The sequence below is a fragment of the Ceratotherium simum genome, chromosome 11 (genome assembly GCF_057802395.1).
Source record: "Ceratotherium simum simum isolate JZ-2026a chromosome 11, ASM5780239v1, whole genome shotgun sequence".
Lineage (NCBI taxonomy): Eukaryota > Metazoa > Chordata > Mammalia > Perissodactyla > Rhinocerotidae > Ceratotherium > Ceratotherium simum.
This window is the reverse complement of record NC_141910.1, coordinates 25,947,507-25,961,494: the sequence shown is the minus strand read 5'-3', so window position 1 is coordinate 25,961,494 and position 13,988 is coordinate 25,947,507. Positions and strand designations below refer to the sequence as shown.

Sequence of the window (13,988 nt, the reverse complement as noted above, 5' to 3'; positions counted from 1 at the left end):
CCTCCCCGCCTCCCTCCCTCCCTGCTTTCCTTCCTTCCTTCCTTCCTTCCTTCCTTCCTTCCTTCCTTCCTTCCTTCCTTCCTTCCCTCCCTCCTTCCCTTCCTTCCTTCCTTCCATTTGCAGGTATGCATGACTGGGAGAGAAGAGGAGTATATGTTTATTAGAATGTGATCATCTGCTGTACTGTTTCTGACTTTCTCAGTCATTAAAAAGTGAAAGCAACATCTTTAACCTTTCTATACTTCTTCTTCACTATGTCTACAATTTGGAAAACCTTCATAGGAGTGAGGTAGAAGACTAAAAGCTATTATTTGTAAAGCAGTATATCATGGTGGTCAAGAGACTAGTCTTGGAGTCTGGAAAAGCTGGGTTCAAATCCACACATCGTGCTTTGTAGGAGTCTGACATTGGGCAGACTAATTAGTCTCTTTAAGGCTCAGCACCCCACTTACTAAACAAGATTAATAATTCCCACTTCTAAGAGGGGTTGGGATTATTAGATGATTTTGTATATGTAACATGAATGATATATAAATAGTGCTCAATAAATGATGAGGATGCTGATTATCATTTCATTTAACAGAACATGTTGGGCTATGTCATGAAAATTTATGCCACCACCCACTCTGTCCACCCAGCCTACACTAATTATGACTAACTGGTGTAACACAGCTGATCAGGGATAGGGTTGAAGGCATGTCCACACGTCAGCACAGACCTTACTGATTGCTAAGCTCAAACTTGTGGCCACAGTTGCTATCACTCTAACATCCTGGTCTCACCCACCAACAGGCCACATCTACACTTTCAAACTGTAGCTGATTTAAAATGAAGGGCAGCAGTGACATTTAGAATCATCATGACATGTTATAGAGAAGACCCTAGAGATGATTAGTCCAAACTGCTCATTTTTCAAACCCATGCTGTCCGATATGGTAGCCACGAGCCACATGTGGCTATTGAGCATTTGGAATGTGGCTAATCTGAATTGAAATGTGCCATAAGTGTAAAATATACACCATATTTTGAAGACTTAGTACAAAAGTAAACGTAAAATATTGCATGAATAATTATGTATTGATTACATGTTGGAATGATTATATTTTAGATATATTAAATAAGATTAGGGCCCAGCCCGGTGGTGTAGTGGTTAAGTTCGCATGCTCCGCCTCGGAGGCGCAGGGTTCGCAGGTTCGGATCCCCGGCGTGGACCTACGCACCGCTTATCAAGCCGTGCTATGGCAGGCGTCCCACATATAAAGTAGAGGAAGGTGGGCACGGATGTTAGCCCAGGAAAAAGAGGAGGATTGGCAACAGATGTTAGCTTAGGGCTAATCTTCCTCACCAAAAAATAAATAAAATAGATAAATAATATTAAAATTAATTGGCCTTTTTAAAACTTTCTTTTTAATGTGGCTACTAGAACATTTAAAATTACATATGGGCTCACATTTGTGGCTCACATTATGTTTTTATTGGGCAGCACTGTTTCACACAAAGCAAGTTAGGCACAGAGATGTGAAGTGACCTGCCCAAGATAGCTCAGCTTTCATTGACAGAGCACAGATGTGATCCCAGATTGCCTGGCTTACAGTGATTTCTGTCTCAACATGCAACCTCCTTTTGCTAAGGATTTTTTTTCAGACTGTAGAATTGGGTCTCTGATTGTGTCTGGGTCCCTGAAAACTGGGGTTTCTTTGAAAAACACTGCCAGCATCTCCCGTGTGACTGGCTGTGCTTTTTCTGTTGTTGTTATTGCACTGCCTGGGAGACTCTGCTGCTGTTATCCATTTCTTGCGTCGGTTACAGAAATTGGTATTGTATCTAAAACAATTGCTGTTATTAACAGGTTAAGCTGCTGGGATGTTAAAATAAAGGCTGCCCAGCTTTAGTGCATTTTGTTGTAATCATCTCCCAGATGCCTTGTCGGAAATCAATTCAAGTTCAAAACTGGCTGGAATTGGGAGGTCAAGGCTTTGGCAGACTAAATATTTTATCTTCTGCTCATGTCTGGAGCTTTTAAAGATGTGGACTGGGGGCTCTTTTTTTCATACCCCATCTGGACAAAGATGATTGGCTTTGCCATTTTGCCCAGGTTAGGACAAGGTTAAAATCAATTATAATCAATTATTAAGAGTCTTCTGTGGCCACATTGCTTAAAAGGGGATTTTAAAAGTTTCTCAGTTCTGAAACATGCATATCTTAGTTGCTACTAGTGATGTTGTTATTCTAGAATGTCAAATATAGATGTTATCAGCATCAGGAGTAAATACACAGAATTTCTACTTTCTATTTCCTGGATACTTATGTCTCAGGACAACGAGAAAAATCTAAAAAGGCTGAGATAATCATTATTCCTGCCCCAAGTTGAAAAATCTTGTTCCCTTTTTATATGTGTTAGACAACTAGAGCTGTTTATAATTTGGTCACATTGTCAAACTATTTCCTAGGAATTTATTGAGAGGCTTTCTGTAGTTCTTATGTGACTATTTGCAGTGTAAATGCACATGTAAATGCTTAATCTAATGTAGATTGAAAAAATCATAGATTTCTAATTCCATAGTAATTTTGAGACAAGCTAGATCCAGCCCTATGTTTTACGAAAAGGAAACTGAGGCTCAGAGAATTTAAATGACTTCCCCAATTCTTACAGCTACCCAAAGGGAGAATTGTATCTCCCAGTTCCTAAATGCATGTGTGGCCCCGAAACATTGAAATGAATCTTTTCCTTTTATACAGTATTTTCATACGATAATAATTTTCTTCATGATGATTTGAGAAGAAAACCTATTCATACAAAATGAATATCATTCTGAACCTTGGACCAAGACGTGAACTCAATAAACAGAATATAGTTTTAAAGTGTTCTTAAAAGGTCACTTAGCTTTATCCTTCATCTCATTTTCCATGAATGGAAAGCCCTTGTATTTTCAGGTTTCACCTAGACCCAGTAGCTGAGGGTTCAAAATGCTGCCAGAAAAATATTCCATTTTATTCAAAGTCTATTTAGAAGAAGAAATCTAGAAAATACAGTAGAATTTCTCCCAAGACAAATCCAATACCAGCTTTTGAATGGAGAGCATGGTATAGGATGAACCCATCATTAGCAATTACTACCATATATTTTCATAGCAAGCTCTTTATCCTTGTACTATACTTTAAAAAAGAAAAAGAAAAATTTCAATAGTCCTAATTTGAGAAAAGGAAACCCATGGAATTTGTGGACGGCATACCTTTGAATTTTTTTGTGTGTGTGTGTGTGAGGAAGATTGGCCCTGAGCTAACATCTGGTCAGTCTTCCTCAATTTTGTATGTGGGATGCCGCCACAGCATGGCTCGATGAGCAGCGTGTAGCTCTGTGCTTTGGATCTGAACCCACAAACCCCAGGCTGCCGAAGTGGGGAGTCTGAACTTAACCACTATGCCACAGGGCTGGCCCTCATACCTTTGAATTTTAATATTTGCTTATCTTTACATTAGCAAAATGAAGACCCCATAGTGATACTTACTTTCCCCAAGCTCATGTTGGCAGTAGAACCAAGGTATGATATATGTAAATATTTTACAAAATTAAAATTATAGGGCCGCAGGCAGGGTGATTGTGTAGAAATCAAGGAAGCACAATGTAGTATTGGTAAGATCTGAGGTCAGGGCAGACAGACCTGGTTTTGTGCCTGGTTCCACCGTTACTAGCTGTTTGGCCATGGACATGTTAACTGCCCTTCTTTAACTTCAAATTTGCATATGGAAAATGGGGGTACTAATTATTGCAAACCTCAGGGAGTTGTTTGAAGATTAAATGAGAAAACGTCTGTAAAGCACGTATCAAAAAGCTTGGTGTAGGGCAAGCTCCAATAAATCTTAACTATAATAATGAAAACAATAATAATTACTATCATTCATAATGGTAGCAGCAACAGCAGCAGCCACAGTGATAACATGTATGTTTCCAATTTCTAACATTGTATTATTTTATTTTGGATCTATATGTCCATATGTGGGAGAGAATTGCTTCAATGTCTGTTCAGATCAAAAGCTCTGGATGAATTTTTCACCTTGGTTTATTTCACAGCAACCTAATTCATATGGCTGAACTCTTCAACCATTTCTCTATGTTGAAAGACCACATCGTTCATTTGGATCATTCGGTTTGATTCTAAGAACAGTTTTTTCACCGCATACGTGGGGACAACCTGATTCTGATATTCCAAGGGCTAATTAATTGGTAGAACTTTTTACTCTTTCTTTCTACCTTCAATCTAAGTTTGTAGCACATTGTCTTAAAATAAGCTTTCAAAACCTTTGAAACCCTGTGGGCAGAATAATGCAGTACTTACAGAATATGTAAGGGTTTTGGAGTAAGATAGACGGGGAAGTTTTGTCACTTATTCACTGCATCTTAGGCAAGTCAGTTCACCTGTCTGAGCCTCCGATTTCTTACATATAAGATGGAGAGAATAATACTTACTTTCTAATATCATTCTGACTGTTAAAATTAATATAATGCAAGTAAGTAAACCTCTTAGCACAATGCCTGATGCATGGTAAGTGATTCTTAGGTGGCAACTACTATTTTTATTTTTATTTTGTGTATTCATACAATTCATAAACTATGGTATTTATTTCAGGACAGTGAATAAACATTTACATTTTATCCACTCATAGTGTCAGTCCACAAATATTGATTGATTGATAACTTATATGTGCCGGAAACTATGCTAGACCTGCAGGGGGAAATGGTGAGCAAGACAGACAGCCTTAAAGAATGAAGAGGGGGGCATTGGGGGTGGTGAGAGAGAACAAGTGATTTCAGTAAATTACATTATAGTTTCACTGCCCATTAATTCTCATTGGGCTAGGTAGCTGATTTGGCTTGTCTCACTGTAGCTATCAACCCAGAAGACCGAGCTGTGGAATCTGTGGATTCCATCTACACGTGCTTTGCTTTGAAGTTGTGCAGCCCTTTGCCCTGTGTTTACATAGCTCCTCCATCCAGACATCTCAAGCACTTAAAATTGTCTCAGGAACCTAGTGTGTAACTTCCTAGCTGAGAAGAGAAACTGAAAATGTACTCTACCTGCTAGAGTGTTGATATAGCAATAGATGAAGCTCAAGAAAACTACTCTCTGTTTTCAAAGGTACTCTGTGATGTCCTTTCCTTTATTTTTCCTTGCCTGGATATAGTTTCCTCTTCATTGGTTCTGCATCTGATAAGATGAACATTGAACATTTGCAATATGTTTGTTGTCTGCTGCCAGTTACAAGCTACGGATCACCAGCAGGGCCTGCCATCCCTGTATTCAGCACCAGCCTTCCACCATTCTATTTGGATCCACTGGCTGAGGACCAAGCATGAACACATAGGAAGAAGTAATGGAGAATAAATAACCCTGTTTAGTTTTCTTGGAGCAGAAAGTGTTTTGAAGGAACGGGTAGCACTCCAGAAGACCTGTATTTCCTTTGCCTTTGTAAAGGAACACCCTATGTTTTAAGTAATGATTTATGTGGTCTGCGCCATATCCAAAGAGTAAACGCAGAGATGAAACCTTCAATTTATTCTGTACAGTGAAAGTAGAAACCTGGAGACAACATCTGCTTCTCATTTAAATGCATTTTTTCTAATTATTTAGATGTATAGAGGCATCAAGCCAGGTTTCAATCAACGACAAAGGTCTTGTGTTATCTAAACAAAACCTCATTCCTAAAGCCACTGGTCATAACACTTAAAATGGCTTAAAGACCTCAACCTTATGGCTTTTAATACAAAGTAGTTGTATAGCTTGGGTCATGAGCAATACTGTTTTTGTTTTTGTTTTTTAAATCAAGTTTGAAAGTGTGGTGAAATATTGGTAAAACTATATTTCCTGATATCTAAAAACACCAGGTAATTTAACCCTAGTTCTGAGTCACCTACCTTTTGAAGAATAAACCTTGGAATCGTGACTTCTGTCTCTTGTTTTTAATGGAGAAGAATAAAGACCCTTTGGTGTCTTTGGATGATTTGATTATATAGATTAGTTATTAGAAGCACATGCAAGAATGCAGTGCCTCAAATATTAACTGATATAATTTTGATGCCCCATGACTCCCAAAATAGAAGGGTCTATAATAAAGTAACTTTGTTTTTTCGGAAACTCTGTAGCTATTCACAGTTATATACAGGTGAATAGATACACTGTAATTTAGGAGAGAAAGGAATTAGAAACTTTGAGGAAGAGGGCCCTTAGAACCAACAAGTTCTCTCAACAGCGGATGTGGATGTGGGAGCCCAGCTAGTGTGGTAGATCTGTAGCTTCTGGAGGGATCTGCGCTGCATGGATGATTCCATAGCCAAGATGAAGATAGAAGCAAAGCAGGGCCTAAATGAAGAAGGAGAGGGCTGGCCTTGATTGCTTTCGAAATGGTGTTTGCAAAAAAGTGAAGCTACCCCTAATTCCCTTAACCCCTTCCTTCCATGAGCACAAGGCTTCTAGGTGCTCCTTTGCACGGCTCTGACCACAGACTGACTTTTACGAGAAGTTAATTGCTTGTCTCCTAATGACTCTCGGAACCAAATTCTGGCTGAATAGGACTAGAGGCTGAAAAGATGTTGATTTGGGGGAAATTGTACTTTATATTGCTTGTCAGATAATTTTCAGTATGTTCTGTAAATGTAAATCGAAAAGTTTTTAAAAAAACTTCTCTATCTCTCTCTGGCTTGCCCACCATCCCTATTTCAGTCCTGTTTTACTAGCTCTCCAACCTACTGCACTCATGAACCCCCCGATATATGATAATTGAATTTAGGAGCAAGAGTTTACATTTTTATATTTCTATGTGATTTATAACCTGCCTAATTTCAAAAAGGATTTGAGGTAGCAAGAGTAAATGGCACTGGGAGTTACACTGATATTTTTACTCTGCATTTGGCCCGTATTCTTTTAGTCTGCATACATTTCCATAACTCTGAGCAAGGATCATATTTGGATGACCTTTTATCTGGGGTGGAATTCACAGAATTGCAGGAGGTAGAAAATGAATTCCTCGGTATTTACAAAATCACCGGAGGCACATCTGAGTGAATTAAATATTCTGCCCAGTCTTGGTAATGGTTCTACTAATTATGTTGTTTTGTACTTAAGACATGTTTCCTGTTTGGAGAAGTAGGGAAGGAATGGGCTGAGAAGGTTTAATTGCTTGGATTGCTGTGTGACTTTGGGTAAATCACTGACCACTCTGAGCTCTAGATTCTATAGCTGTCAAACAGGGATAATAAACCAACAGTATCTTTCTTATAGGGTCATTGCGAGGATCAAATGAGATAATGTACACACAAGAGCTTAGTAAGCAGTAAGTCACTATGTATTATGTAGTCAGTGTGGGTGAATGCTTTATTTACTTCAATCTCAGCTTCATACGGTGAGAGAGACCAGGCCCTAGCTCTCTGGGATGCTCTATGAAAAGTGCCTCATTGTGTTTGGGCTTTATTTATTGAATGCATTTGAATGAGCGATCGTTCTAAGAGCAGAGAGTCATTCAATTTGATTTCACAATGGGGTGATGGGTGAGGCTGGAAACTACATTCTCAAATGCATTATCCAGAACACAGGAAACAAAACCACTTTTTAAAAGTGAGTCATCTTTAATATCTCATAGCAGTTTTGAGATACTTCATTCATTCATTTTTATAGCAAACTCTTAATTGAGAATGTCATAAACTGCTTTGCAGAGAGAGGCAGTCACGACCTGGAAAGTGGAGTAATTTACAAATAGGCTTTTGTCTGGCGGGAGGTTTGAGCTTATTCACGATTTGCCTTTAGGTTATCTTAGCAACACATGCTCCCTTTTCCCCACCCCATTGGCAGTATGTATTTTGGGTACCCAATAGATGCTGAACATGAAAAACAGTTTTCCATATGTTGCTTTCTCCTGGTCTGCATTACAGAGTCTTTCTGACTCTTCTGTTCTCAAAAACAAACACTGATCACTTTCATCATTCTTCAAGATGCTTCATCTTCTTACCTCATCTGTCTGCTGTCTATCCAACTTTCTTTCTACATGGGCCATTCAAATGTTTTGTGAATGAATGATCTTGGGCCCACTTCCAGCCCTTCTCCGTGAAACCAGCCTTGATCCAACTCCAGAGTAAATTCTCTCTTCTCTTGATTTCTTTACAACTTACGGTATCCATAATTTAGCACTTTAAAAAACAGTCTTTTCCCCATAATTTTAAAAAATATTGTTCCTCCTCCTCCTCACCCCAACTATATTGCAAGTTATGTGAAGAGTGCAGACTTCTAAGTCAGATGAACTTGGATGAAACCCCAAGTTTTGCCATTTTCTAGTTGTGACACCTGGGGATGATGATAATAATTACTTCATAGTAGTTGGTAAAAGAGACAGCTTATATGAAGCATAAAGCACATAATATCAGCTCATTAAATTCTTGTTCACAGATTAATTCTTTGATTTTTCTCTAGACAAAGCTTTCTCTTTAAGGAGAAAAGGAAGAGAAAGAACTCTCTCTTTTTTTCTTTTTTTCCTGAGGAAGATTCTCTGTGAGCTAACATCCTTTGCCAATCTTTCTCTTTCTTTTTTTCCTTTTTTTTTGCTTGAGGAAGATTCACCCTGAGCTAACATCTGTGCCAGTCTTCCTCTATTTTGTATGAGGTCACCGCCACAGCATGGCCACCGCCAAGTGGTGTAGGTCCACGCTCAGAAACCAAGCAGAGCTCGCAGAATGTAACCACTAGACCACGGGGCCGGCCCTGTGAAATACTTTTCTAAGCCATGGATTCATACTGTACTCCTCCCTCCTTCCCACATAGACATATGCATCTTAAAAATTAAGCCTGGGCAGTGGGGAAGAAAGTATCTACGGAAAGAACCCAGCGGATTATAGCTTTCTAGGTTGCCTTTAACAGGCTAAACACCTAGGATACTGTTTGTGCAAGGAAGAAGCCTCGTCCCACATTTCATCCTGTGGCTACTGTGATTATGTGAATGTATTTTTTACACAGTCACTATGCCTCACTTAACATCGTTTGAGCCCCTTTGTTTTTGTTTTATTGGATGTGGATCCACCATTTCAACTCATAATTTCTGGTTTTCCCTGTTTTATTTTTCTACATGCAACCCATTTGATAAAGCAATTGGTTCAAAACAGTATTTTGCTAGCCTAACTGTATCAACAGTTCACTGCCAAAGATTCCTGACTAATTTATCTTTTTAAAGGACAGAGTATTCATATAGTTTTCTAACTAGGATAAAGCAGCTTAAAGAAAAGAGAAAAGACAAAACGACTTATTGATAATACCCAAAGCTCAAAAATTGTCTCTCTCTTACCACTTACAATAACAAATAGCCCACAGATTATTATTGACTTTGGTAGTTTCATAGAATTTTCAAGTTGAGAAATACTATCTAGTCACCTGTTCCTCAAATTGTGGTCCGTGGTCCAGCAACATCATGGTCCGTGGGCCAGCAGCATCAGCATAACATGAGAGCTTGTTAGGAATGCAAAATCTTGGGCCCTCTCCAGACCAACCAAGGCAGAATCTGTACTTTAACAGAATCATCAGGTCATTTGTAAGCCCCTTAAAGTTTTGAAGTGCCACTCTAATTCGCCTCCACCTCCACCCTCCTTTTAAGAGATGAGGAAATTCAAACTCAGAGTCAGTGCGGAGCTAAGACTAAAATCTCAGTCCCCTGACTCCAAGTTCAATGCTCTCTTCTATATCCAGGGCTGCCTCAGTAACTCTCTAACTCTCAGGGTGTAAGTAAGTGGCTGTTGGCCGGTTGCTGCCTACAGATCTGGCCTTGTCTTGCCTTACTTTGCTGGTTGATGTTTGGTGGTCTAGAAAAGTAGACTTCAAGATTAGAGAATGACTTTCTCTTTCACCCCCATTCCTCTTGTGTGGGAAGCCATTTAGCTTATTATCCTATATTGCATGATGCCTCGCAAATAAGAATGAACCCTTGATGAGGCCAGAACACTTTGTATTGTCATTGACATTTGTCAGCGTCTATGATAGGAATTTTACCATCTGACATTCTTTCCTCAAGTCACAGCTCATGATTGTGTAGTACATCTCCACTCATACAAGGAGGATCGAAAAGGCTGAGCCAAACCCTGTTAACAAAACAGTCCCCTGAAGGGCTATAATATTGTTCAGTGGTAATATCATCCCTATGCATTTTATCTTGTACATGAAATCTGGGCCAATTATCATTTTCTCATACAGTGCATTTTAGACCATTGTGTTTTTGTGTCCCTGCCTAGTTCATTAAGCAGGGTTTTACAGCTCCTCCAGTAACAGGATTGCTATTGACACTTTCATTAGACCCATAATTCAAAATGCTTGTCTGCCTTCCAAATGGAAGCCTCTCAGTCCAGAACCACAATCTGGCCACCGACCGTATGTTGGCTTTTAGAACTGTCATAAACTCATCATCACATTCAAGTTCTTGAAGGGTCAAAATCTGCTTTCTTGGTGATCTGTCTCCATCCAACAAACAGTCAACGTGTTCTCCAAGAATAGTCAGCCAAGCTTTCTCTGTCGCTCTCTGAAAACTCCTCCAGACAGTTCTCAGTATAGTGCTACTATAACACAAATAATCATCGTCTGTATTTAAATATTAATTCCTGGCTCCATTCATTCATTCATTCATTCTGTTATTTCACCATTTAAGATCAACATACCCAATAATATGGCAGATGCTGTATAATGATTTAAAGATGAATAAGATGGTCTCTGCCTTGGAGTATCTTATAGTCTAATAGATGTGTATATAAATCATTATACAATTAAGTGGAATGTGAAAAATTTCACCACTAGGTTGCCAGCAAATGGAATGGCTATAATTATAGATAGCTGTGCTCTAACTAATGGCTGTTATCAACATTGTTTTCTCACCAATGGTTCAAATGGAAGTAGCTTCAACTGGCCTAAGTAAAACTGCATATAAGTATGAAATATATCACAGAATGTAACTTAGGAACAGATGAAGTGGAGTCCCAGAAATGATTCCAATGGGAAATAGAGAGATGGTGAGGCTTCTCTACAGGCTGTCATTGCTCTAGTGATCATGAAAAATAGACTTTGGTTTTTAATACTGTTTTGGTTTTCTCTCTGACAAGGTTCAAGAAAAGGTTCAAAGCAAATATCTGATTTAATTTACAATAAAGCTTTTTAGGGCTGCCTACTAGACAACAAAAATTTCTGCTTTTAATTTTTCAGGAAGTAACTATCTTGGACCTTTGTGAAAAAGCAGGAAATCTGAGCAGACCTATGTAGTTTCAGTGTGCAATTGAGGTTTTCAATCTTTACAAATTGCTTTTAGCTATTTAATTGAATGTACAATTGTAGACCATATATTTCAATGTAGTTAATTGTGTTTGATTTAAAAGGCTGCTGATTGAGTGCTTTGCTTTTGCTTTCTGGCCAATCAAATCACAGAGAAAAAGATTTCTTTTGGGGTAGTTTTTACCTTCCAGATATCTTTGCCTTTAAGAAGAAAAGGAAGAGAGGAAGACATGGAGAAGACAAAAGTATAGTCTTGTACCATTTCTTCAAGGCCTTCCTTGGTTCTTAGCCTTACATGAGCACACACATTAGATTACCTACCTCATTTGGTTTCTTCCAACCAATCCCACAGATGGATTCCTAGAACAGAAAGGTCCTCTGCTGGAATGGACTCAGACCATTAAGCAGAAGAAAGGTGCGAAGGTGGACTCTATTGCTGATTGGGGTAGTGTGGCTTCATTTTTCAGGAATACTGCTGTGGTGTTGGAAAATTACTTCAGCATTTTTTCCAGCGCATTTCATTTTACTGCATGTGCCTTCGTAAACATGTCCAATCACATGATGGAGGTCAACAACAATGTAGGGTTTAGAAATCGTTGCTTGGAAATCACACTCACTTAAATACCTGAATCTGTCCATCAGCTGTGCCGTAGCTTATTCCAAGCCTGTGCAGAAGAGTGATTTGCAATCTCCTTGCTTTTCATTTCAAGTAGCATCACTCACTTTAAGCCAGATATTCAGGCCTCTTCAGAAGCCTCCAGGGTGAAGGACAAGTAGGAAGAAGCTTATCGAATCTTTCACAACTGTGGCTGGCTACATCTACTGCATCAAACTCGTTGCTTCTTTCTCTATTTTATTTTAAAATCACACATTCTTCTTTTTGTGTGACAAATAATGTGGACTTTGCCACAAAATTTTACGATCCCAATGGCTCTTTTTGGTTCTATACATTTAATTGATCACACTCCCAGTTGAATGCTGGGCCAGAATGACTGGGGTTGGAGGAGAGGACATAATGTTTATTTTTGCAAGTCCTTTCACTTTGAGTTATCTTCTCTCATCTTTTATAAGCTCAGGTTGCATAACTAAATTCTGTTTTTTTCTTTTTCACTTGCAGAGACTTACCAATTTGGGCTTCTTCCAGGGCTGAAAACCAATTACAAATATGAAACAGATTTCACTACTGGACTTGAACTCCACATAAAAAACAACAAGATGTTCAAAATAATTGAAAAAGCTCCTCAGCAAAGAGTAGATGCAATGTAAATGGCAGGATATCAAGAGGTAAGAAGTAAATTTCTAGTGAAAACATGTTTGCTGTGTGGTGAGGTATACAGAAAATATGCTTCCCAGCTAAAAGTAGTACTCTTTCTCAGCTAAGGGTCAAGGCAGGAGGGATCATTTCTAATGAAAAAAACCTACTGGATGATCCAGTCTCTTTTTTCTCTGGGCCTGTGCATCTAGCTATTAATTATAGAAATATTGCAGAATGCTAGATTCTTTCTAAAGACATCATTTTGGGGGAAGGGTATTCTTAGTAAAGGAAACATTCTCCACAAAAAACACTCCTGGGGACATTTGCTAATTTCTTGTGCTTCAGAGATTGTGGAGTGCCATCCTGAAAACCTACCTCCAGGATGACAAGGGATCAAGTCAGGGGCAAAGGGCAATAAAGTTCTCAAACCCTGTTTATCTTGATATTGAGGGAAAAAAAAGAAAGAAAGTGGGGTGGGGTCCCCAGAATATACAAAGATCATCTGGGCTAGGCATCTGTCATTTTAGCTTTTCCCAGTGTGAAAAAGTAGGGGAATAATATACTTATATGAATGAAGTGGTCTCAATCTTTTCTCTTTTCTGGCCTATTAAATAGTTTAGTGGTTTCATCTATTCTGTCTTGTCAGGAAGCATCTATGAGTTGCCAGATTCCTTTCTTGGGCTTTTTTTTGAAACAGAATCTGAAAAATAGGAAAGAATAGAAGGAAAAAAAATCACGGTGACCTATTCTCGTGAGGAAAGGGATGAGCTTGGAACACAGCTAGGAAAGGCATTCATTTCCCTGGAGGAAAAGGGCAGATGTGGATGGGCATGGTACCTGAGACATGAACGTGAGAGATCGTACTGAACAAAGATGTAACATGAGGATTTGAGGAGGTGGTGGGAGGTGGTGAGAGGGATGGTAGAGATTGAACAGTGAGTGTGTGAACTCCCAGAATGAGCTATTCAAGGGGGGCAGGATATCAGAAAATGAGAGAAGATGAGAGGTGTTAATAGTAATTGCTATGGGCTGTGTTCTTGGATCTCCGTTTCTTCAATGAATGAGTAAAGGGTGGAATCCCCTAATTTTAAATGCAATATCACTTTGGGTCTGAACACCTGGGTGCAGCCTTTGATAAAGTTTCACTCATAAAGCAAATGTTCCACTGGGCACCTTGGCAATGGGATTCCTTTTAAAATAAATCATAGCGTCTTCTCAATGACCAAGCCTCAGCTCGACCACTGGATTTCTAGCTCTCTTCATATGGCCTAGTTTGTAAAGAGCAGATTTGAGAAGCAAGTGTCCTAAGCTTTAGCCCTGGAGGAAAGGCTAACTAATTGCATGACCCCAAGTCATTCATCTAAGGTAATAATGTGCACTAGTTACAAACATGGGACTGTGGAGTCATACAGATTTTGCACAAGTTACTTAATCTTCATTAAGCATTA

The 13,988-nt window shown here is 39.0% G+C and overlaps 1 long non-coding RNA gene across 1 annotated transcript in view; it reads left to right on the top strand.

Annotated features, from left to right (window-relative positions):
- Nucleotides 1-12,556, top strand: part of LOC147915959 (uncharacterized) — a 325,476-nt gene extending 312,920 nt beyond the window's left edge. The window contains exon 3 of the long non-coding RNA XR_015553568.1: nt 12,403-12,556. This is a non-coding gene — a long non-coding RNA (uncharacterized LOC147915959). The remainder of the gene's footprint in view (nt 1-12,402) is intronic.
- Nucleotides 12,557-13,988: the final 1,432 nt, after the last annotated feature.